The sequence below is a fragment of the Rana temporaria genome, chromosome 7 (genome assembly GCF_905171775.1).
Source record: "Rana temporaria chromosome 7, aRanTem1.1, whole genome shotgun sequence".
In the NCBI taxonomy this organism is placed as follows: domain Eukaryota; kingdom Metazoa; phylum Chordata; class Amphibia; order Anura; family Ranidae; genus Rana; species Rana temporaria.
The window spans coordinates 137,433,516-137,457,799 of record NC_053495.1 but is presented as its reverse complement, the minus strand read 5'-3'; the positions used below and the strand labels follow the sequence as shown (position 1 = coordinate 137,457,799).

Sequence of the window (24,284 nt, the reverse complement as noted above, 5' to 3'; positions counted from 1 at the left end):
GCATTATTTTTTAATTCTCACCCCACTCTGGAGTCATGTGGTTTACTTTTCTGGATTTTGACTGGATGTTGGGGATCATAGAGGGGAGACATTTGACAGGTAAGGATACATGCAGGAGACATGTATATCCTTATAGATCAGCACTATGGCATTAGTTTAGAAAGGATGAAAGTGGGTTTACATCCACTTTAAGCTTTAATTTCTGGATACAAGTAACATTCAGTGCTTACATGTCCTTTGAAACTGGAGCCAGTCTCTGAACCCTTTAACTTCTGAGTGAGGATACCTATTGCACAATCTCTCTTGCATATGGACCTAGAACAGGTAGTTCCTTTTTGCTTTTAAATAAAGATCAAAACCTCTTGCAAAGTTATAAATGCCAGAGTATTTATGGCATCCAATAATTCATTACTCTTAAAGTGTTTGTTAACCCCCCCCCCTCCAAAATGGACTGGCTCCATTCAAAGCATGTCATGACACCGTGCTTGTCCTGTCATTTGGCCCCCTGTAACACCTAAAAAAAGAAAAAAAAAACCTGTCTGATCCTGCCAGTTTCTCCCCACCCCTCTTTAAACTGACAACTGTTTATCCTGGCTGCCGAGCCCTGACACTGTGGTCGGTTTACGTGCCTCCATCAGCAGCAGCCTGCTATCTGCTCTTCCCCTGTGCCCTCCTCCCCCCTCCCCTCTGTGTGCCGCTCCTCCCCCTTCTTCTGCTCTCATAACACTAACCTGTATACACCATCAGCACTGCCTCCTATTGCAGTGTCCCCCTCTGAATGATTTAAAAAAGGTTGTGAATACACCATCAGCACTGCCTCCTATTGCAGTGTCCCCCTCTGAATGATTTAAAAAAGGTTGTGAATACCTTATTAAAGCCCCAAAATTGCAATTGCATGACCAGTCGGCTCTCTCCTCCTCCCCTCTAGACTGACATCAGCAGGGGAATCTAAGCCCCACACGCTGAATCTCTGAGGAGAAAAGGAGAAGGCTGGCTGGTCATGTGATTGCAATCTCGGCAGTGAAATTGGGTATTTGCAGCATTCAAGTCACACGCAGACAAAGATGCTACAATAGGAGGCAGTGCTGATGGTGTATACAGGTTAGAGTGGCTTAAACACTTTTAACCCCCCCCCCCCCCAAAAAAAATACAGATCTGGTTTCTTAAAGCAGATTCCATAGCACCAAGCACTCTAAACTGTAAAAAAAAAAAAGCCTGTTCCTGCTATTTTCTACGCTGACCATGAAAATCAGGCCTGCTCTCCTCTCTCCCCCTCCTGCCTGTCAGCTTTGTGTTCTGTCTGTCACACACTGTATACATGTATATGTAACCAGTTTTGATCTATCATTTAATAACGTTCTACCTGGTGCATTAGTTCTACTTTAAAAGGCGACTAAAGGTTGATATATGGAAGCTACTGTTGTAGCCTCTGGGGCTATCACCCAGATCTTTGCTTTATCTAGTCATGTATCAAAGAAGGAGCATGCATGATGTGTGCTGAAACCTATTTTAGATATGTATAGCTAAAAACTTTTCTAGTTCTGCTTAGAGTAGGGATGGTTTAGAACCCCTATGAGGTCATTTTTGTTTTCTTCACTATGGAGTTTTCTCCTCACTTAACTGGCATCAGGATCTTTGTAGTGAGGAAAATTCCATTGTAAGATACTTGCCACAAGCACATTGTTCCCCATGTGGTGATCTGCTCCTTTTTTTTTTTTCTTTGACAACTTGAAGGAGTTTTTTTGTTTTTTTTGTTCACCCTAGTGCAATCTATGCATTAAGGTGAAAAAGCATCTTATGATGCTGCCCCCCCCAGCCCCCGTTTTACTTGCCTGACCCATCAAAGTCCCGCGCGCGGTCCCGAGATCCTCTTCGCCGCTCAGCCTGGCCTCTGATTGGCTAGAGCGGATGAATTGAGAGCAGTGCAGCCATTGGCTGGCGCTGCTGTCAATCACATCCAGTGAAGCGGCCATAGCCACTCACTGTATCACAGGATCGCACCTGCAAGGACTCATCACCATGCGAGCTCTCTCGCATGACTGTGGTGAGTTCTTGTGGGGAGGACCAGAGACGGCCGCCGAGGAACCCCAGAAGACGTGGATCGGGCCACTCTGTGCAAAACGAACTGCACAGTGGAGTTTGTTATTGTTTGTTATTTTTAAAGACCTTTTTTTTTTTTTTTCTCCCCCCCCCTATAGTAACCCTTTAAATTGTGGATTTTTCCCTCGCTATCCCCACTGTTGACAATGGATAAGAGGGGCTGAGCCTTCCCAGAATGTAAACAAACAGCAAAAAAAACTATTCAAAGGGAGTTTAACCCTTTCCCACTCTTTTTGAAACAAAACAAAAAAAAAACTATCTGCATTCTTATTCCTATTTCAGTGACTTTATGTAAAGATACAAAGGTAAGGATGATGGCCTCAAAGCTTGCATCAATAAATCTGCAGTGGACACTTCCCAGTTCCCTAATCTTATAAGTCCTAGGACATCAGTAGGTAAGGAAATATTTGGTGTGCTCATGCCATAGTCCTGAATTTTGGGGTCCATGAATGCAATTTAGGAGCCATATGTCTCTTGATATTGTGCTACTAATTGTTCCATTATGTGAAAAGACGAGCTCATGGGTGAGACACAAACTGGTACATTTGCCATCATTGGAGAGAGCCTTGTTTTTTTCCCCACTGTGCCCTCTGAGGAAATGCAAATCCCCTGAGTGTGTAGGAAAGATTTCTGTATACATGAGATATAGTACAATCAGAGATTAGACAGGTCCTTTTAATAGCAGAACCAGATGAGAAGAACTGGAAACCTAATTACAGAGATTTTGCTGAGAGAAAAGAATCTGATGGGCGATTCAAATCATTAGCTTTTTCTATCAGCTGAAATTTTTGTTTGAAATATCAGCAAAAAAAGTTATGTGTTTTTATGATTTTTTTTGGCAAAGTGCAGACAATTGTTCAAGGGTTACAGTAATTCTACTTCTGATTTTGTGATTCCAATGACCTCTGTGCAATATTAGCTAGCGGTATCATGGTGCTTCCCTGACCTGCATGCTAATTGGCTCATAGCCTTTCAGTATATTGTGGCCTGTTAATTAAAGATGGCAGCAGTTTACTCTGTAGAGTAACAGTGTTCTTTGTGGGAGCTAAGCCTGTGCTTTTATCTTCCGCTTCATTTTGTGTGCCACGCTGTCACAATATTTTCATCTCTGGACAAAGCCAAACGGTCTTTTGGCCTACTGGTATTTTTAGATTTAGTAGCTCGATGTAACAGCTGCAATGGTACAGCAACCTTTACCACCTGCCAGTCTTAAACTAGCCTAAACTATTTTTGTACAAATTTAAAAAGAAATGTGCTTTTAGTTAAAATAGAGTTCACTGGATGGGAATTGTAGTTTTGTAGTAATAGTTCTTTAAACAGAAACAAATGTTAAGCCGGCTACAGCCAGAACAACTTTCTCACCTGCAGGTGTTTCAACAGGTTTCAGGAAAGAGAATAGCTTGATTCCCCTATCATCACAATCTGTGTTGGAGGTATACCTCCCGCAGAGCCATTGTGTTCAATAATAGCTGCTAGTAATAATCGCATGTAACATCAGACAGGCTGGTTGAACAAATTTGATCGATCAACTTGTGTATGATCAGCCTGCCCATACGTGGTTTAAATCTTGGCTGGTCCTTGTTGAACCAGTCACTATTTGAATAGTCTATGGCCGGCTTTAGAAGCATACAATAGTTACTGGCCACATGACCAGCATTTTGTTTCACCTTTTGGCCCTCTTTTACACCACATTCTTTGTATCTACTCTTGTAGGCATTTACATGGTTTAAAGGTTCAGAATTAGCAGGTGTTGCGGCAACAACCAGTTGAGGACTGTGAATATCACAGGTCAGTGTACATATTTTCCAGCATACCACGGATCATCAAATGGCTGAAGTTTTATTATCACATCACAGAGAATACAGTTCAATGTTTTGGAACCACACAGGATCCCTTTATGACTGACCAAGGGATCCTGTGCAGCTCTATAATGTTGCACTCTGTCCTTTTGTGATGTGATTACAGCACATTACCGCCTCACTGCCTGCACACCATGGACTAGGGAGGTGAGGGGACCCATCAATAGACAGAAAACTCCTAGGAATCCTGCGATCAGTGGCAATGCTGGGGGGTTTATGGGATCAGTGGCAGTTGTGGGGGGATGGGATTAGTTAGGAGGCAGTACACTGTAACAAATTCTGAATCATGTAGAGCAGGGGTGTCCAAACTTTTTTCAAAGAGGCCAGATTTGATGAAGTGAACATGGGTGAGGGCCGACCATTTTGTATGACATTCTTTGAACCATTAAAATTCGGTTCAAGTGTGTTTGTTCGAGCAACTAATACACTACCCAACACAAATTCTCTTGCCTTTGTCGCTATCGTTCCCGACACACAGACGAATGCTCCCAGAGAGCCCTCCCTTACAACAGGGTCCCCAGAGAGCCTCCCCCATACAACAGGGTCCCCAGAGAGCCTCCCCCCATACATCGGGGTCCCCAGAGAGCCTCCCCCCATACATCGGGGTCCCCAGAGAGCCTCCCCCCATACATCGGGGTCCCCAGAGAGCCTCCCCCCATACATCGGGGTCCCCAGAGAGCCTCCCCCCATACATCGGGGTCCCCAGAGAGCCTCCCCCCATACATCGGGGTCCCCAGAGAGCCTCCCCCCATACATCGGGGTCCCCAGAGAGCCTCCCCCCATACATCGGGGTCCCCAGAGAGCCTCCCCCCATACATCGGGGTCCCCAGAGAGCCTCCCCCCATACATCGGGGTCCCCAGAGAGCCTCCCCCCATACATCGGGGTCCCCAGAGAGCCTCCCCCCATACATCGGGGTCCCCAGAGAGCCTCCCCCCCCCCCCCCCTAATACATCAGATTTCACAGACTTAAAAATTAGCACAGTACCTTGTTTTCTCGTTCAGCCGGGTACTGCACTGTAGGGGGAAGCAGAGAGCACAGCACATTCCCCTGAACTGTTTACTTTCACTTTTGAGGCTGACTGTTCTCGCAGTGCCATGTATAGTTTGGCAGGAGGATGGGCTCATCTGACAGCCCTTCTCTCCCGTGATCCCGCGGCACACTGGTTGAGAATAGCTGGTTTAGATAACCAGTACGGCGGGCCGTTCAAAACCGGGCCGCGATTGGCCCGCGGGCCGGACTTTTGACATGCCTGATGTAGAGCAAAGCTGGAAATCTTTGGCAAGTATATGGTGGGGGATTCTACCAATGTAATGGGGAATTTACAATGACCACCAATGTGGGGGGGGGGAATTTGTACTCACTACTATGTAACATGTGTTTTTTTTTGTTTGTTTTTTACACCACCCACCAATAGAAAAGTACGGGTACAAGTACTCGGGGAAATGCTCGGTATTGGTACCGATACTAGTATCGGTAACGGGACATCCCTTACACCAACCACCAGTGTAAGAGGGAATATACAGTGACCTCCATGTAAGGGGGAATTTACACTGACAGCCATTGTTAGAGATTTGTACTGACCACCAATGTAAGGTGACACTTCTACACTGACCTCCAATGTTAAAGGGTATTTACACTGACCACCAGTGTAAGGGCAGTTCTGCACTTGCCACCAATGTAAAGGGAAATGTACACTGATCACCAATGTTATTAAGAATTTACACTGACAAACAATGTAATGGGGGATTTTGCATCAACAGCAAATAAAGGGGGATTTCCACTAACCACCAATTTCCCCGGGGATCGCGGCTGACTGACTTCTCCCCTGCACACCCGGAGAGGTTATCAAGACAGGAGAGACGTTTGTGAGGGTCTGCATCCGGTAATAGGATTCTTCGCGCCGGTTCTGGGGGAAAAAAAAAAAACACCTTTTCAAATATGAATAGATTTGACCTACCAACTCGATTTTTAAATCTAGGGCTGCAACTAACGATTATTTTCATAATCGATTAGTTGGCGGATTTATTGTTTCGATTAATCGGATAATCTTAAAAAAAAGTGTGGTGTACAATTTAGTTAATATGTTAAAAATAAAAAAAAAGGGAATTTATTCTATGCAGTGGTAAATATAGATAACCAACTACAGTAATTGTAATGCCTTCTATTACCTTTCCTTTTCTCTGGGTTCAGATGCTGATCTTCCCTGCACAGAGTCTTTAAAGTGACTTTTTTTTTTTTTTAAACTAACTTGTTATACTTGCCTGCTCTGTGTAATGGTTTTGCACAGAGCAGCCCAGATCCTCCACTTCTGGGGTCCCGCACCAATGCTTCTGGCTACTCCTGCCTCCATAGCAAGCTGCAAAGTATAGTATAGAGCGCCCGCTATAGCAAGGTAAAAAAAAAACTTCTGCCTTTTTAGAACCACTCACTTCCTGCCCAGGACTACATGTCCCATGAGGCATTGCTCCTCACACTTTCACATTCACAAATTCTCAGGCACTTAGTGACATGTATGGATGGTGTACTGAGCTGTATGTGTGCTGCACTGTATTTCCTGATATGTAAACAAATGATGCATTCTATATGCAGGCCATCTAATCAACTGGCCGATTAATCGATTATGAAAATCGTTGTCAACTATTTTCATAATCGATTAGTTGTCGATTAATCGATTAGTTGTTTCGGCCCTATTTATATATAAAAAAAATTCCCAGCCCTAGTTTCTACACTGGCCACCAACTGGCCACCAAGAAAGCTGTACTATAACTTTTTTTTTTTTAAAGTGTATTTTGTGCGTGTACTCGAGAGAGGAGCCGGACTGCAGGAGTTGGGAGTAGGCAGGCCTCCCCCAGAGGCAATCTGCCACCTTTCTCCATGCCCCGGGTGGCAATGGCGGGTGTGTGAGGGGGTCCTCCCACATAGCCCGCCCTACCTGCTCTGCTTTGAAGCCCAACAGTGTCACTAGTGTGAATGGAAGGATGGTATGCCAAGCCCCAATGTAATGATATTTACACCAATGTAACAGACATTTAGCCTGCATTCACATTTGTGTGTGTTGGGAATATATGCAAAATCATTTTCCTGACACCACAGAAACATGCTGCCCTAATGTTAACACCCTCATGCATCGGCTGAGATGTGTGTATTCACATGCACCAAAATTCAGGGTGCTGTAGCACCATGTTCTTTTTGAAGAAGAGTTCCACCTCCAATTTGCTTACCTTTGCAGGACAGGCTCATGTTGGGCTTAAAGGAACACTAAAGGGTCGTTTTTTATTAGATCAATTGATTGCTGTAAGCTAGAGCATTTAAATATCACTTACCTCGTTTTTCCTTTTTACCTCCAAAATACAGTAATCCAGGTTTGAAAATGCCATTTCCTGTCTCTCCTCTTCATGCTTTCCACCATCATCTGAGCCGTTTTGCATGGTGGAAAGCAGAATGTGCTCACCCCCTCCCTATGACTACAGCCCTGCGTGAAGATGCTCTCTTATTCCTCATAGGCATTGAGGCTAAGCCTAATGGGAACTGTAGTTCCCATTAGGCCGTGATGTAGCAAGAATGAATGCGCACCGCAAACCAGGAAGTCGGTGAGAATAATGATTCAGGAGTGACAGAGGTGAATAAAACAGCTTGATTTCAACAGGTATCAAACTAGTTATAATGCAAAACATTACTTTTTACTTTATCAGCTACGGTCAGACTTTAATTTAAGAGGAAATCATTTTTGTCTTTACAACCCCTTTAATGACTATAGCTGTAGTAGGCAGGACTTTTAAGCATGCTTCCTTACCTCTCCAGTATGCAGGATTCAGCAAAAGTGATGGTAGATATGACCACAGGGGGACATGATATACATATGAATGCTGCCTCCTATTTACATAGGCCACGACCATTTACATATTTGTGCCACCGCTATTTACATATCAATGCCGGTTATTAACATGTAAACACTGGGTCTGCAGGTGAGTCATCTCTACATGGCAATAGGGCAGATCTGGGCAACAGAACTCTACACCAAGATATCGGGACACACCATGGGACTAAAACTTTGGGAATTTAAACTGGGATAGTTAGCAAGTATGAGGCAGCTGCTTTGGGCCCCACAACAGTGATGGGGCCCGCTGCCCCTTTTGTACTGCCTTAAACTATCCTGGTCTAGGAGAATTGTTATAGCACTTTACCTGCTCCTTTTGTGCTGCTAGACCATTCCCCACAGCCACTTCTTCCCTTTGCTTCAGTGGTCTAAGGTTGCCTGATGCCACCCAGATTGATGCAGGGACCATAGCCCTGTGTTGGACATAAGGACAGGGCTTTCTGCTGAGCATGGGAAATGCAGTCTGACAGAGGGGGCAAGTATTGGGTAAGTAAAGTTAACCCTTGTAGTGCACTGGGTTTCCTGGAGTTGCACCTAAGATCCTGTTTTTTATTTTTGTTTTATGCAGGCATTTTAAAAAAATTTTTTTTAAATGACCGATAATCAAGATATTATGTCTGTTTTTACCCATAGGGATTAATTTCATGATTCTTAAACTATTTTAAATGCATATATTAAAACTGCATTAGTTTACATGTCCCTCTGGAAATCTGAAATGCTAAGAAGGATCAGTGTGAAATGTCGGGTTCGTGATTGGAAATGACAATCATGAAGTACTGCTGTCATTGGGTAATAGTACACTATCAGAATTAATTTTCAAAGGCCCTAAATGTTTTATAAAGTCTCTGGCAGCTGGCAGCTTTTTATCCTGCGCATAATAGCGGTATTGGCAGAACTGTGAGTGATGTGTCTCTGGGGTACGACAACATGAAGAGGAAGGAAGCAACCTGTTCAGCGTTGGTAGCAAGTATTATTATATTAATCGGCACCAGGCATCCTCTCGGAGGCTCTGTTTCAGCACATGAAAACCTTTAGAGGATTTTGGGAGATGGATTGGTGACATTCTTGTCTTTTTAAATTCAATTCCTACTTTGCTTAGGATGAGTTAACTGTCATTCTCCCAGTTCATTTAATTGCTCTGCAGCAATAATTTTCAGTCTCCTGTAGACATCCTTCATATTCAGGCTGTGCTTCAACCTAAACTTTTTGTTTTGGCAATTTGCTGTTCAGGCATTAAAGTGCATGTAAAACCTAACCCTGAATATGTCTTATTTGTTTCATTTTGGTTTGTTACCTGTTTGAGAAGAGAAAAAATTTGATGCAGTCAGACTTTGCTTTCCTGTGCATTTCCTGTGCATTCTGCACTTATTCGAATGCTGAGGATACTTTTGGGAACTACTGAACACCCATCATAAAAAAAGTAACTAATGCAGCCAGCACATCTATGGGTTGGTAAGCTGATGTACAGTGTATATATACAGTGCTGTGCAGGTGTGAAAAAAATCTGTAAATTAAGAATTCTATCAGAAATGGCAGTGTTTATTTTAACAAAATGGAAAGTAAATAGAGGAGAAATCCAAATCAATATTTGGTGTGACCACTCTTTGCCTTCAAAACAGCATAAATCCTTTTTAGGTATACTTGCACACAGATATTGAAGGCACTCGGCAAGTAGGTTGTTCCAAACATCTTGACTCAATTTTGAGATCAGGCCTCTGAGGGCAAAACCATCACTTCCAGGACTTCTTGTTCTTAATGACATTGGCTGCATGTTTGGGGCCGTTGTGCTGATGCAGAATTCATTTGAGGCCAATCGCACGCCTTCCTGATGGTATGGCATGATAAGTATCTGACTGTATTTCTCAGCATTCGGGGACCTGCACCCACACAGCTTTGAATTTGGTATTGGCAGCTGTGTCTGTGCACGTAACCATAAATTGTCCATCCACAAATGGCAGCCTCCACAAGGGGATTAGAAGCAAAATTCAGCAGGAGCCACAGAGTATAAAAGAGAAGTGAGGCGCCTCCAAGTGTAGCAATATGGTTACATTTAATGAAGGTACAACATTTAGCAACTCGCATGGTTGATGATTAAAAGAGGCACATCTAAGTATGCAGGCATCCGGGGTAAAGCTGTCCACATAGACCGTCCTCCGCATCGCCAACTTTCACCACTGTCAGTCTTCAATCGTGACCGGGAAGTCTACCCTGCAGTAGAGCGTTTTGAAAGCGAGGCTTAAAGCACTTGTGGAAGGGATGACGTCAATGCTGGTGTGGAGGATGGTCTATGTCAGGGATATGCAATTAGCGGACCTCCAGCTGTTGCAAAACTACAAGTCCCATCATGCTTCTGACTCTGGTGTCATGCTTGTGGCTGTCAGAGTCTTGCTATGCCTCATGGGAATTGTAGTTCTGCAACAGCTGGAGGTCCGCTAATTGCATATCCCCGGTCTATGTGGACAGCTTTACCTAAAAGCAAAATCGAAGGATGAGTTAAGTGAAGGAGGACTTCACTAAGGTAAAGGAAGCTATTTAGGGAAAAAAATGTTTCCCTTTACAACCCCTTTAAGTTTTGAATATTAAATTGGAATCTGACTAATACAAACCTTATTTAATATAGTACACCAAAACACTATATTTTCCCTTTTAACCACTTCAATACCGGGCTTTTATACCACCTCCATACCGGGCCTATTCTGGCACTTCTCTCCTACATGTAAAAATCATCATTCTTTTGCTAGAAAATTACGCAGAACCCCCAAACATTATATATGTTTTTTTAGCAGGCACCCTAGGGAATAAAACGACGGTCAGTGCAACGTTTTATCTTGCACGGTATTTGCGCAATAATTTTTCAAACACCCTTTTTTTGGAAAAAAAATTGTTTCATGAATTAAAAAAATAACAAAACAGTAAAGTTAGCCCAATTTTTTTGTATTATGTGAAAGATTGTTACACCGAGTAAATGGATACCCAACATGTCACGCTTTAATTATGCGCACACTCATGGAATGGCGCCAAACTTTGGTACTTAAAAATCTCCATAGGCAACGCTTTAATTTATTTTTACAGGTTAGCAGTTTAGATTTACAGAGGAGATTTAGTGCTAGATTTGTTGCTGGCACTCTAACGCACGCGGCGATACCTCACATATGTGGTTTAAACGGCGTTTACATATGTCGGCGGGACTTGCGTGTGCGTTCGCATCTGCACGCGAGCTACCGGGGACAGGGGCGTTTTAATTTTATTTTTTAATCTTTTATTTATTTTTTTACTTTATTTATTTTTTACACTTTTTTAAAAAAAAATGTTTTTTCACTTTTATTCCTATTACACGGAATGTAAACATCCCTTGTAATAGGAAATGTGTGTGACAGGTCCTCTTTATGGAGAGATGCGGGGTCAATAAGACCCCCACATCTCTCCTCCAGGCTGGAAACCATGAGATCGGTGAAAAAAAATTCACGATCTCATGAATAGTTGCTTACAGCCGCAATCGCGGCTTTGTTTACTTACGGGGACCCGGGCGTGACGTCATCACATCGCGCCCGGGTCCTCCGACGGTCATAGAGATGACTGGTGACCATCTGGTCACCAGTCATCTCTATGCTTCCTGCGAGCGCCGGACGATTCGTTCTCCGGGCCCCTGAAGGCACAGGAGAGCCCGGAGAAGCACCGGATGGCGGCGGGAGGGGGGGGATGTCCCCTCCCGCCGCCTGTAAGAACGATCAAGCGGCGGAACGTTCTTATGTCGTGCAGAATCGCCGGCTGAACAAGAGGATATCTGGATGATGTCTCTGGCTGCAGGCATCATTCAGATATTCACCCGCAAAGCCCAGGACGTCATTTGACGTCCACCCAGGATGGGAGATCCCATCATTGGACGTCAAATGACAATGGGCCGGTATTGACGTGGATAAAGTACAACTAAAGGTTCCTGTATGACAGTTTTGAATTTTCCCAAATCCAGTGTGGCACAATAGATATGTAGAGCATTGTCACCGCTCTAACCCTGAATGAAAACTCGCCTCTGGAACTCTGTGTGCTGACCAAAAGGAGCCCAACCATGCTCCATACAGCAGGAAGGCATACATTGATGTCTGATCACTTCGAACTTTATGAAAGGCACACAAAGCACACTGCAGCCCCACCTAGGACTGCACCTCTCGTCGTTTGACCCAATGAGGATGTGACCACAGTGTGAATTCAGGAGCAGTACAACATTGTTGCCATATGATCACAGGAAGCTACGTTGGGTAGACTTCCCTGGCAGGCGTTTTTAGGTCTTTGTGGGCAAATTAAGAAAACCCAATGCAGAAGCACTTGTATTTGCTGCAGAATTTTTTTTTTTTTTTGTCATTTTAGGCTATAGTTTTACTTTTAAAGTAGAACTATAGGCAAAACATTTATTTTTGTTTTCCCATTTTGGATAGAGCATAGCCAAACATAAAGTCCCAACAAATTAAGCGAATTCCCAGGTCACCAGAACTAGTGTCCCCATTGGAAGATTTTTCCCTCAAATTTCTGTGTGGGGCTTTCTTTTACTTTCAATAATGGTAAACGGGACACATAGGGTCAATCTCCTTACTGGGGACACAGGCAGCAATAAAAACTGACATACATGTGTTCTAATTCTTCTCCACTCTTTTACCTTTCGTTATACTTTAAGATAAAGTAAAGTGTTTTTCCATTTTTACAGTCAATGTTAAAGCGGGGGTTCACCCTATTAAAAAAAAAAAAAAAAATGTTTTTGTTATTATACCATTACATTCGGCATCGTAGCGCGAGCTACAGTATGCCGGTCTTACATTTTTTATCCCCGTACTCACTGTGCTATGGATCATTGAAGATTCCGGGGAATGGACGTTCCTATGGTGAGAGAAGGTGATTGACGGCCGGCCCTGGCACGTCACGCTCCTCCGGAAATAGCCGAAATAGGCTTGGCTCTTCACGGCGCCTGCGCATAGCCTGTGCGCAGGCGCCGTGAAGAGCCGAGACCTACTCCGGCTGTCTTCGGGGAGCGTGACGTGCCAGAGCCGGCCGTCAATCATCCTCCCTCTCCATAGGCACGCCCATTCCCCGCGGGTGTCGGATTCTTCAATGATCGATAGCACAGTGAGTACGGGGATTAAAAATTTAAGACCGGCATACCGTAGCTCGCGCTACGATGCCGAATGTAATGGTATAATGATGTTAAGGAGGGTGAACCACCGCTTTAAGCACTGTTCCCATTCACACAGCATACTTGACAATATAGAAAAATGTCTTTCCTTTTTAGAGATTTCTCAGGAAAAGGCCTCCTGGCTGACTGCAGACATTTTTGAATATCACGGTCAGTCTGTCCTAAGGACAGGTTTAGTCTCATTTCATTAACCACTTGCCAACCGCTGCACGCGGTCAGCAGAATGGCAGCGGTGGGCAAATGGACGTACCTGTACACGCCCTTTAAGAAGCTGCGTGCCCGACGCATTCTCCGTGACCGCGGTAAACAAGGCATTTCCCTGTCCTGCCTAGTGAAAGGACAGTGATCTACTGCTCCCTGTTATCGGGAGTAGTGATCACTGTCGTGTCACTGGTAGACCAGCCCCCTCGGTTAAAATCACTCCCTAGGACACACTTAACCCCTTCCTCGCCCCTAGTGGTTAACACCTTCCCTGCCAGTGTCATTTACACAGTAATCGGTGCATTTTTATAGCACTGATCGCAGTATAAATGACAATGGTCATGAAATAGCTAGTAAAAAAAAAAAAAAAAAAAAGCCATAAAACTGTCCCCTATTTTGTAGAAGCTGTAACTTTTGTGCAAAAATATGTAGAAGATTACATATCGGCCTAAACTGAGAATGATTTTTCGGGATATTTATTATAGTAAAAAATATTGCGCTTTTTTTTTTTTTTTTAATGGTCACTCTACTTTTTGTTTCATAGCGCAAAAAAAAAAAAAAAACGCAGATGATCAAATGCCACCAAAAAGCTTTTTGTGGGGAAAAAAGGATGTAAATTTTGTTTGGGTGCAACGTCGCAATTGTCAAAGCGACGCAGTGCTGAATCACAAAAAGTGCTCTGGTCAGGAAGGGGGTAAATTCCTTCGGGGCTGAAGTGGTTAATATACAGTGCAAGAAGCCCATCTTCTAAAATGTTACCACTTCCCTGTCTCCTCCATAAACAAAGAAAAATGGGTTTGTTGGGTGCTGGAGTTACTAAAAAGGAGGTTTTAAAATGTTAAGCAGCAATTTGTATGTGTAATCTGTTTTTATTGCATTTAAAAAAAAAAGTCACATGAATACAAAAAAAATACAGATACAAAGGCAATGGGATATATTACAAAAAGGTACCCTTCCTGAAGGCGTAAAGAGTACACAGAGCACTCTTGGGCACCCACGTAGGTAGATGCTAAGGCAATAGCGGTATATAGGAACATCTGGAAAAATGTATTGCATAACCACTACTACACTAAGTGTATGAAGAACACCCACATTGTTTGTAAAAATGGACCCCGCAAATTTGATTATTACCGTATTTTTATTGGGGTATAGCGTGCTCCCGCGTATAGCGCGCACCCCTAAAGTTGCCCAGAAATTCCTGTGAAAAAAAGATTTTTGTACTTGCAGTTTGGTGTCTTGCACGGCGTCCATCGGTGGCCTCGTCGTGTTCGGCGTCCGTCTGCGGCTTTGGGTGTCCTCTTCGTCGGGTCCTAAGCCCTTCTGCGGCGTCCTCGCTCGTTTCCCGCGCCGAGTTTGAATACTGCGCCGGCATATACCGAGCGCAGTACACTCGCGTATAGTCGGCAATGCTCGCGCTGACGTCCTAGACGTACAGGACGTGAGCGCGAGTGTAGCCGAGACTGCCCGACTATACACGAGTGTATTGCGCTCGGTATATGTCAGCGCAGTATTCAAACTCGGCGCGGGAAGTCGGGTATCGGCGTATATCGCTCACCCACGATTTTGCCCTGATTTTCAGGGCAAAATAGTGTGCGGTATACGCAGATAAATACGGTACTTTTTTTTTTTTTTTTTTAATCCTAATAGCTCCTGTAACTATAATAAAGCAAGTGTTAACTTGAATAATCATGTCTAACTGCCAACCACACTTCCAGCTCTATGTAGTAACCGTTTCTGTTGTTGGCCATTCACACAGCAGAACCCTGGGATGATGCTACAAATGTGCTTGGTGAATAGCTCAGGAGAGGGAAGAGCAGAATCTGATCTAGTGTCCACCAGACAGCTTGCCGCTGAAAGTCACAGTTACTACTGGGAACGTGGATATCATCATAGGATCGCGGGGCTATGAATAAATGCCTCCCGTGAGTTGCCCCTCTGCCACAGGAACCTCTTGTTTAAGGGCTGCTGTTGGGAAATCTTTGCTCCCTTTCCCGCACAGTTCCTGGAAATGTGGCCTAACCGTCTGTATCTGGATCTGTATCTGGATCTCTCCAGAGTGGGTTGTGTGTAGCACTAGGTGTAGCACTAGGTTGGGTAAACCCGCTCCAAGTAGCTGACTTTTCCTGTTTGAGGGAAGTCACGAAATCGGCTAGGTCCTTTACAATTCTTTCTATTGAGGATAACACAGCAGCTGGGTTTGATGAAGGGCATGGAGAACTCCAACTCCTCCTGTTCTCTCTCAACGGTCTCTTGCAGGATAAGGGCAAACTTTACTTATGTCATCATCCCTCACTCTATCCCTTAAAGGGGTTGTAAATGTTCATTTTTTTTTTCACCTTAAACATCCAATGCTTATTGGCCCCCCTGAGCCCCCGTTTACTTACCTGAGCCTACGAAAGTCCCGCGTCTAACGCATTCGATTTTGGCCCGGTGTTCTCGGCTCGTCATTGGATAGATTGATAGCAGCGCAGCCATTGGCTCATGCTGCTGTAAATCAAGTCAAATGATGCGGGCGCCAGGGGCGGGGCCGAGTCTGGCATTCATGTCTATGGACACAAATGCTGGACTCAGGAGCGTGCCCACAAGGTAACCCCCTTGGGAAAGCGCTTCCCAGGGGGGTTTGCTGATGTGGGTAGGAGCGGAGACAGCTACCGTGGGAACCCCAGAAGACGAGGATCGGGACAACTCTGTGCAAAACGAGCTGCAAGGCAAGTATGATATGTTTGTTGTTTTTATATATTTTTTTTAAAACAAACCTTTACTAACACTTTAAGGCTCTCTTTAATGAAGAGGACCGGATATCAAAGAGAAACTGGTCCCGGATGAGTTGATCAGGGTTAGATACGCCTGTTCTAGTGGGTGCCATTTGTTTCTCCAGCTGGCACCAGATTTCATGCAGAGCAATTTTCTATATAACCCTATGTAGGGGCTCAAAATTTGAAGTCGTGAGCTACTAGCCAGGCCTTAAGGGTAACTCGCCACCAGTCGCCCTAATTTCACCCCTAAGCACGTCCTCAAATGATCTTGTGAAATGACACCTAAATGTTTTGAGCAGAATTAAGTTACAAAAATAAATATTAACTTCTTTAAGTACCTATCGGTGCAGCCTCGTCGGTGCCCTCCATTGCAGCGTAACCTGTACCCACATCCCAGCGTTGGACAGGTGTTCTGTCTTTCACAGGCGTCGGATCAGGAGGCGGGGCTGTGTGTGACGACGAACGGAGGCAATTATAATGTAAGCCAGGGATCGGCAAATCCCGGGCGCCAGGTCGCCATGGCGACTAGAAAATAGTGTCCTGGCGACTTGGCTTGGAAGGTGGGCAAAAAAAAATAAAAAATTATTTTTTAATTTTTTGTGAGCTGGTGCCATCTGGTGGTGAGCCGTTGGTATTACAAGTTATTACCACCAGATGTGAGCTGGCGCCATCTGGTGGTGGCCGTTGGTATTACAAGTTAAGCATTACAAGTTAAACAGCAATTCTAATGTCATTTTTCACTATTTTCACTGCCATCTTCTTCCCTCTAATTGGAACCCCCAAACATTATATATATTTTTTATCCTAACACCCTAGAGAATAAAATGGTGATTGTTGCAATACTTTCTGTCATGCCGTATTTGCGCAGCGGTCTTGCAAGGGCACTTTTTTGGGAAAAAATTACACTTTTTTTAATTAAAAAAATAAGACAACAGTAAAGTTATCCCCATTTGTTTTAATATTATGAAAGATAATGTTACGCCGAGTAAATTGATACCCAACATGTCACGCTTCAAAATTGCATTTGAACACCGTTTACATATGCGGGCTCTGCTCACGTATGTGTTCGGTTCTGCGCGCAAGCTTGTCGGGACGGGGGGTGTTTTCTGGCTCCTAACTTTTTTAGCTGGCTCCAAGATTCCAAGCAAATTTGTCAACCCCTGATGTAAGCGGTTACAGGCATCGGCTATCCCCGCTCTGTGATCTGGCGGCAATTCTCTTCCCCTGGGGAGATCGCTGAGAGAGGCTCCCATTCAACCCCATCTGAGGTCTGCCCTGTACATTCTTGCAGCCAGTCAATGGCGCAAAGACATGACTTGCAGAACTAAACTCTTACCATTGACTAAAGTAATATAAAGTAATTGCGCAAAACATTCATATATAAACAATATGAAGACACATAAACCTCAAAAAGTGCAAATAAAGGTGCCGAGTGATCAAATCTTAACTAGGAAGATGACGCTGGAAAAAATAGTGTCAAAGTCTGAATGTGAAAGTGACAGGCTGCTGTGAATGGGTGTCCACTAATCCCAGAGGAAATGGAAACTCCACTAATGACACCAGTCTGGTCTCCCAGAACTCTCATCTTAATGAGGGAAAAATAGAGTGGTCAATACATCAAACTCCACAGTCTCCTCAATGTCTCCTGATACCAACGGGTGTGAACCTGATGGCTGAATGTAGTACCTGAAGGTCTCAAGCCAGGGAAACCAGAGGGACAAAAGAGGGCCTCCAATGGTGTAGTATAAAGTAATATAGGACGTTTATTGAACACAAGTTGCGCTTACATAAAAACCATAAAAACGAGCATGTAAACAAACAGTGGCGTCCTCTGCGCCGTCTCGGGTCACTCCTGGTGTACGTCTTGTCCTACGGCCAATCCCTACGCGTTACGAAACTGTTTTGTTTCTTCTTGATTTACCATTGACTATTTGTAATCCTTATGCTGCTGATTTCCAGTTCTGTATGCCTAAGCTAAGGGCAGATAGATTCCAGGATGAGCATGCTACATGAATCGAGATGGCCGTGTCCAGAGATGCTAGGGGGTGTTTTTCAAAGTGATTTCTCTGCAAATTCAGACATGGAGACATGGATGGGTGGGGGAGTTAAATTTTAGTAGCATTTTTGGTTCTCAGATAAAGACATTTTTGGGTGATGACAACTGGTAAAGCTTTAAAAAAAGGGAATATTGTCCCTTGAGTTGAGCTTTAGGGCTGGGTTCACACCTACGTATGCCTTTTTCCCAGCTAATACATTTTCTATTGAAATCAATGGAAACCTATCAAAATGCATGTCGGTGTTTGTTAATCTGTTATCGCGTTTTCAATGCTTGTTGCAATGTACTTTGTGTTGAATGTCAACAGGCAGCATACCACTTATCGTGATGTGTTTTATGTGCCTGATAAGGCAAATGAGTGCTTGCGTTTTGTTGCGGTTCCATTGATTGGAAACCCCTCAAGCAAAAACACAAAGGTGTGAATCCAGCATGGAAGGACTGTCAGAGTTTAGCAAGAATGTTCCTTGACTCGCATTAGCAGCTGTTATTTTTAGTTAAGCTTATGGAGTTCCTGCACGCTGAGAACATGAGCTATCTGCAAGATGCATTCTCCTTCCCCTGCATGTTTTGTGCTTTAATTAGCAGTGACATTCACAGCTTCTTGTTAAATCTTCGTTGTGCAGGCATGGCGTTTTTCCTGTACCTTTTTTAGTTATCCTTGATAAACAAAACTTTCACTTCCTGTGTGGAACGCTGTCCTCTGCTCTTAATACAAAGGGAAACCGTTTACAGGGCAACGCCCAAGCCAAAATGTTCCCCCTTTTGGTCTCAAGGTAAAAATGTATTGTCCAAATTCCAAGTAAAATATTCAGTGTGAATCCCCTTGGAGACTTCAAGCTTCATAGGAAAAGCAGCTAAGATATATAGTATTGGAGAGCAGCCAGAATTCAGCACCTAGCTACTTAGTGTTTCAAGCTAGTGAATGGTTTCTCGCTGGTTGCTACAGGTTATTTCCTTTGGCACATTGCTCTGTCTTATTTTATGCTTTATGATTTTATATTTGCCTTTTCCCAGGAGTCTTTAGAAGTTTCTATTTAGGCATTTTTGAATATTCTGTTTCTTCAAAATGATAGGGGCTTAAAGCATTGAAACCAGAAGATCGGTTTTACAGCCAAAGATCATTTTCAGAAGTAGATCAGCAACAGCAGGTTACCCCTTGTTGTGTAAATGTGTTGTGCAAGTTTTTTATTAACTTTTAGGCTCCATTCACATCTATGCGACAAAACGCCCGACGCTTCTGCCGCTAGAGGGGAGAATTCCCATTGCTGTCTATGGAGATGGTTCACATCTCATAGACGCCGAACGCCTGTTGCCTGAAAAAGTCCCGGACCCTTTTTTTCAGGCGACATTGGCGTTCGCCCATTGACAGCAATGGGAAGAATCTGAAAGAAAAAAAAAGATACACACTCGCGGCAAAATACGCCGCGTACGCCGCTGTCGCATAGATGTGAATGGAGCCTTATATAGTGTAACATTTCTGTTTTAATCCATCCTGCTTGTCTCCATAATGCATGTGACTAAACTACCTGGACAGGCTCCCATTAATCAAGTAAAAGCATGGCTACAAAGTGTGAATCAAAATCACAATTTTTTTTCTTTTTTTTTTTAATAATGAATTGCACAGCTCTAGTAGAGAATAACCTTTGTATTCCATGTGGGAGCAGTGGTCTCTACACAAGTCGGATGTGACCCTTAGGAATGTCACTCCTATAGCTCTGCAATTAGCAAAGATGATGCTTCTTGCTGATAGGAGAGCTGTAGCTCTGTCACAGAGTAAGGGTCCTTCTGTGCAGCAGGGTAAAAGCTTTTCTGCCATTTTCTAGCTGCTTTCTAAACACTTTGCACACCTTTTTGTTTTGATCTGAACCAGTGACTCCAATCTGTGCCCATCGCCGCCTATCAGTGCACCAAACTAAACTTTCTGGAATTTTTTTTTTTATGGTCCTTTTATTTTTTATCAATAAATAACCCAGCAGTGATTACCCCCAAAAGAAAGCTCTCTTTGTGTGAAAATATGATAGAGATTTCATATGAGTACAGTGTTGCATGACCTCACAATTGTCATTTAAAGTAAACATTTTACAAACACTTTCTGTTAATCTGTATACCCTTTTCAAATGTGTAAGAGTCAATCGATTCCTTCACTTTCCTAGTTCTCCCTTGCTGCAAGGAAAGAGCTATCAAATTAACTCGTGAAATTTGGAAAGCAATCCTTGAGCAAGTTTCTAGAAGATTCTCCCTGGTAGCCAGAATTAAGAAGTCATCACCTTTTTATTTGCATGCTCTTGTGAGCCAGTTTACTTCCTGCTATCTGTAAATGCCAGAGGGACCCTTTCTGAAAGGGCCACTGCTTGGTTGCCAGGATACCACATTGTTATGGATTTCACCTAATGAATGATAATGAGGTGTGTTTAGAATCTGCATGGACAAAAATAACAAAAAAAGAAAAAAAGTAGCATCCAAGCCTCTATTGGGGGAAAATGATTTGCAAGTTGTAAACGGTGTGCTTTGGGATGTCTGGAATCACTAATTTGCCTGTGTGTGTGTGTGTGTGTGTGTTTTGACAGGAGAATGTATTGCTGAGTTTAGGAAGATGAAATGGCTTCTAGTATCTCCTTCAGAATAAACCTCACTGTGTTCTGCTTGCAGTAGCTTTTAGTATTCATATGAGCCTGAGAGGATAGATATGATTATAAAAATGTGAAGGATGACATTATGGTGGTCATTGTCCTTTTTCTTCGCTGATGTTTTTAGTTTAATCATTTCGAATGTTCTTTTTTGTAATGCTTTAATTCCATAGTAGGCTTCCTGTGGATTATAATCTGGTGATAATATAGTTTGCATTTTGTTTACAAGTTTAGAGTTGCAGGTCGCCCAGATTTCGGTGTGGGTTTAGTCACGTTGTCACGTGAAGGATGTCTTCTGATCATATTTGTAGTTAAAACATATGTCAAGGCATTACTCAAATACACCTCCAAACTTCCCTCCTCCCTCTCTGCAGCATATCTCTGATTTTTTTATTTTATTTTTTTAAACTCGTTACTGTAGCAAGAAACCGTTTTCATGATAGGCAGTTTTTTTTTTTCAACAGATCTTCAATCTCAACATTTGAGTAAATATCTATAACACCTGCTCACCTTCAAACTAGAGCTACACAAAGAATCCAGATTGCAATTCAACCCCTCTCCTGATCTTAACACAGCATTTCCTCGATTCAGTGCAGAGCGTTCTCTGCTAAAGGCGACGGCTATCGTAAAAAAAAAGGCAGCACTTGAAGCCTCTTTTGCCGGCACTCCACTCCCTCCCCAGAAGCACAGAGATACATTCCAATTTCAGATTTCCCCACGCAGTACCTGCACTGAGGGGGAGGCACTGTAACCCCACACATTGTAAAAGATGGGAAACATTGTTTCGTTCTCTAACTTTGCTGTAGCTGCGATCGTCCGCTTTTGTGATGGGGAAGAGATTGGGTGCGGTTAGGGGGGGGGGCGGTCCCTGTGTCCAGGAGGAGGACTGTCATTGACCACTGCTAAAGCCAATCACTGTCCTGCAAGCCCCGTCCACCATCTGGAGGAAGATGACTCTTGGTTGCCACTACCAATCTCAGAAAGAAGGGATTTCACTGACTGAGAGAACAATCAGGTGACCGTTTGTGGAATTACTGTTGAGCTTCTGGGAACTTTGTTGAATCTATTCCTGAACCTCTGCACTCTGTGTCCCTTTAAGCCACAGCCAGTATTCAGCGCAATGAAATTTACACCCAACCTTTGCTGCAGTGCAGAGCACCACACTTTTTCTCAGCTGTGGGAGCCCAAGCTATGATCCTGCACACAGGCTCACTGCTTTCAGATAATACCAGACCTGAGCTCATCATTGTGCATCCATTCCAGATGCTTACTGTATATGTGACCGGGTGAGAGGTGAGTCGGGAGGAAGTAGAGAGGAGATGTTGCTGGAAGTGGCAGCAGAGGAGTCTTTTGCATGTTGGGCATGTATACCGGTGATCTGCAATTATGACTGGATGAGATCCATTGCTTTAAAGACCGGGTCTGTTTGAGCTGCGTGGTTGGAGTGAGATCCTTGGTTATATGCTTTTAGTGATCCCCTGTCATAAGGGATCATGGCAAGTCGGTAAGGAGCCACTTTTATTGATTGGTGGAGAAGTTATCACCTTTTTTGGACACGTTTTCTATCAGATTCCATTGGATTTTGGCTCAGAGCACGGGTGTTCAGCATTTATTGATTAAGCATTTATGGACTATATTTCAGATTCATTTGTTTTCAATATAAACCTTTTTATTAATATTAATTTTCAAATATAATATCATATAAATATTGGTTTATGTTCACTGATTGGCACAAGATTGCTTTTAAATAGCAACTGATGTTTTTTAATATTATTTTTTGACATATTAGTGATACAATACTATGCCATCAGTTACATATTTGTTCTGTCTGGTATTTTTAATTTGGTGACTCTCTAAGTTTCACCTGGTTAAGGGGTAGCGCGATTTATTTTTTCTTATGTGACATCGCACACATCCATGTTGGCTGGATGTGAGAGGTGGATCAGCAGGATGAGTGTGCCAGGACAGGTAGATGTGTCATCTCTTCTTCCGTTTACCACTCTGCATATCACGCATGTTCATAGATAAGAGGGTACAGCGGTGGGACAGAAGAGCAGGAGGTACAGCAGTGGGGCAGGTGTGCAGGGGGTACAGTGGTGGAAGAGATGAAGGGGGTTCAGCAATAGGACAGAGCAGGGGGGTTTAGTGTTGGGCCAAATAAGAAGGGGGGGGGGTTTCAGTGCTGGGACAGATGAGAAAGGAGGAGCATTGGTGGGGCAGTTGAGCAAGAGGGTACAGTGGTGGGACAGAAGGGTGGTACAGTGGTGGGACAGATGTGCAGGGGGTTACAGTGATGAAACAGATTGGCAGGGGGGAGTGCAGGGTGTTAATTTCTCACTACTAAAGTAGTTTAAAGCATTTTCCTTTTGAAAAATCCTTTTCGTGATTGAGAGTGTGAAGTTGACATTTGTTTGTTATTAAATCGGCATGCTCAATTACTTTGAAAATATTTTTTGGCACACTGTGCTCAAAATGTTGCCTACCCGTTAAAATAGATTAACCCTGGTTCACACTGGTGCGATTTAGCATGTCAAATCGGCGGCATTTGCTGGCAATGGCACCGTCCTAATCGGAATTGGGACTGACAAGTGGGAGTGAAATCGTGCTAGTTCAGCTGAACTCGCATGGCTTCACTCCCGCAGCCCAGTGTGAACCTGGGCTAAAAGAATGAACTTTTCTCTGTAGATGAGGGCAGCTTAACCACTTAGACTAAAACTTTTCCTGTCGCTTACAACAGGGGTTGACAAATTTGCTTGGAATCTAGGAGCCAGCTAAAAAAGTTAGGAGCCAGAAAACGCGCCCCGTCCCGACGAGCTTGCGTACAGAAGCGAACACATACGTGAGCAGCGCCCGCATATGTAAACGGTGTTCAAACCACACATGTGAGGTATCACCGCGATTGGTAGAGCGAGAGCAATAATTCTAGCCCTAGACCTCTTCTAACTCAAAACATGCAACCTGTAGAATTTTTTAAACGTCGCCTATGGAGATTTTAAAGGGAAAAAGTTTGTCGCCATTCCACGAGCGGACGTAATTTTGAAGCGTGACATGTTGGGTATCAATTTACTCGGCATAACATTATCTGTCATAATAAAAAAAATGGGGATAACTTTACTGTTTTATTTTTTTAATTAAAAAAAGTGTATTTTTTTCCCAAAAAAGTGCGCTTGTAAGACCGCTGCGCAAATACGGCGTGACAAAGTATTGCAACGATCGCAATTTTATTCTCTAGGGTGTTAGGATAAAAAATATATATAATGTTTGGGGGTTCTAATTAGAGGGAAGAAGATGGCAGTGAAAATAGTGAAAAATTACATTAGAATTGCTGTTTAACTTTTAATGCTTAACTTGTAATACCAACGGCTCACCACCAGATTCCCCCCCTTCCAAGCCAAGTCGCCAGGACCCTATTTCTAGTCGCCATGGCGACCGGGATTTGTCGAGCCCTGGCTTACAAGTTGACAAGTCCTTTACTAAAATGTAATAATGTCCACTGATGTAGATCCAATGTCAATCACGATGGCCGCCACCACGATAAAACCCCCCACATTGAGAACATGTGGCCTGTTATGGTTCAAGAGGGGGCGCTTGCTCACCCCCCTCTTTCTGACCTGCCAGGCTGCA

The 24,284-nt window shown here is 43.6% G+C and overlaps 1 protein-coding gene across 4 annotated transcripts in view; it reads left to right on the top strand.

Moving 5' to 3' along the window:
- Positions 1-24,284, top strand: part of FNBP1L (formin binding protein 1 like) — a 166,410-nt gene that overhangs the window by 90,037 nt on the left and 52,089 nt on the right. The window lies entirely within an intron of this gene.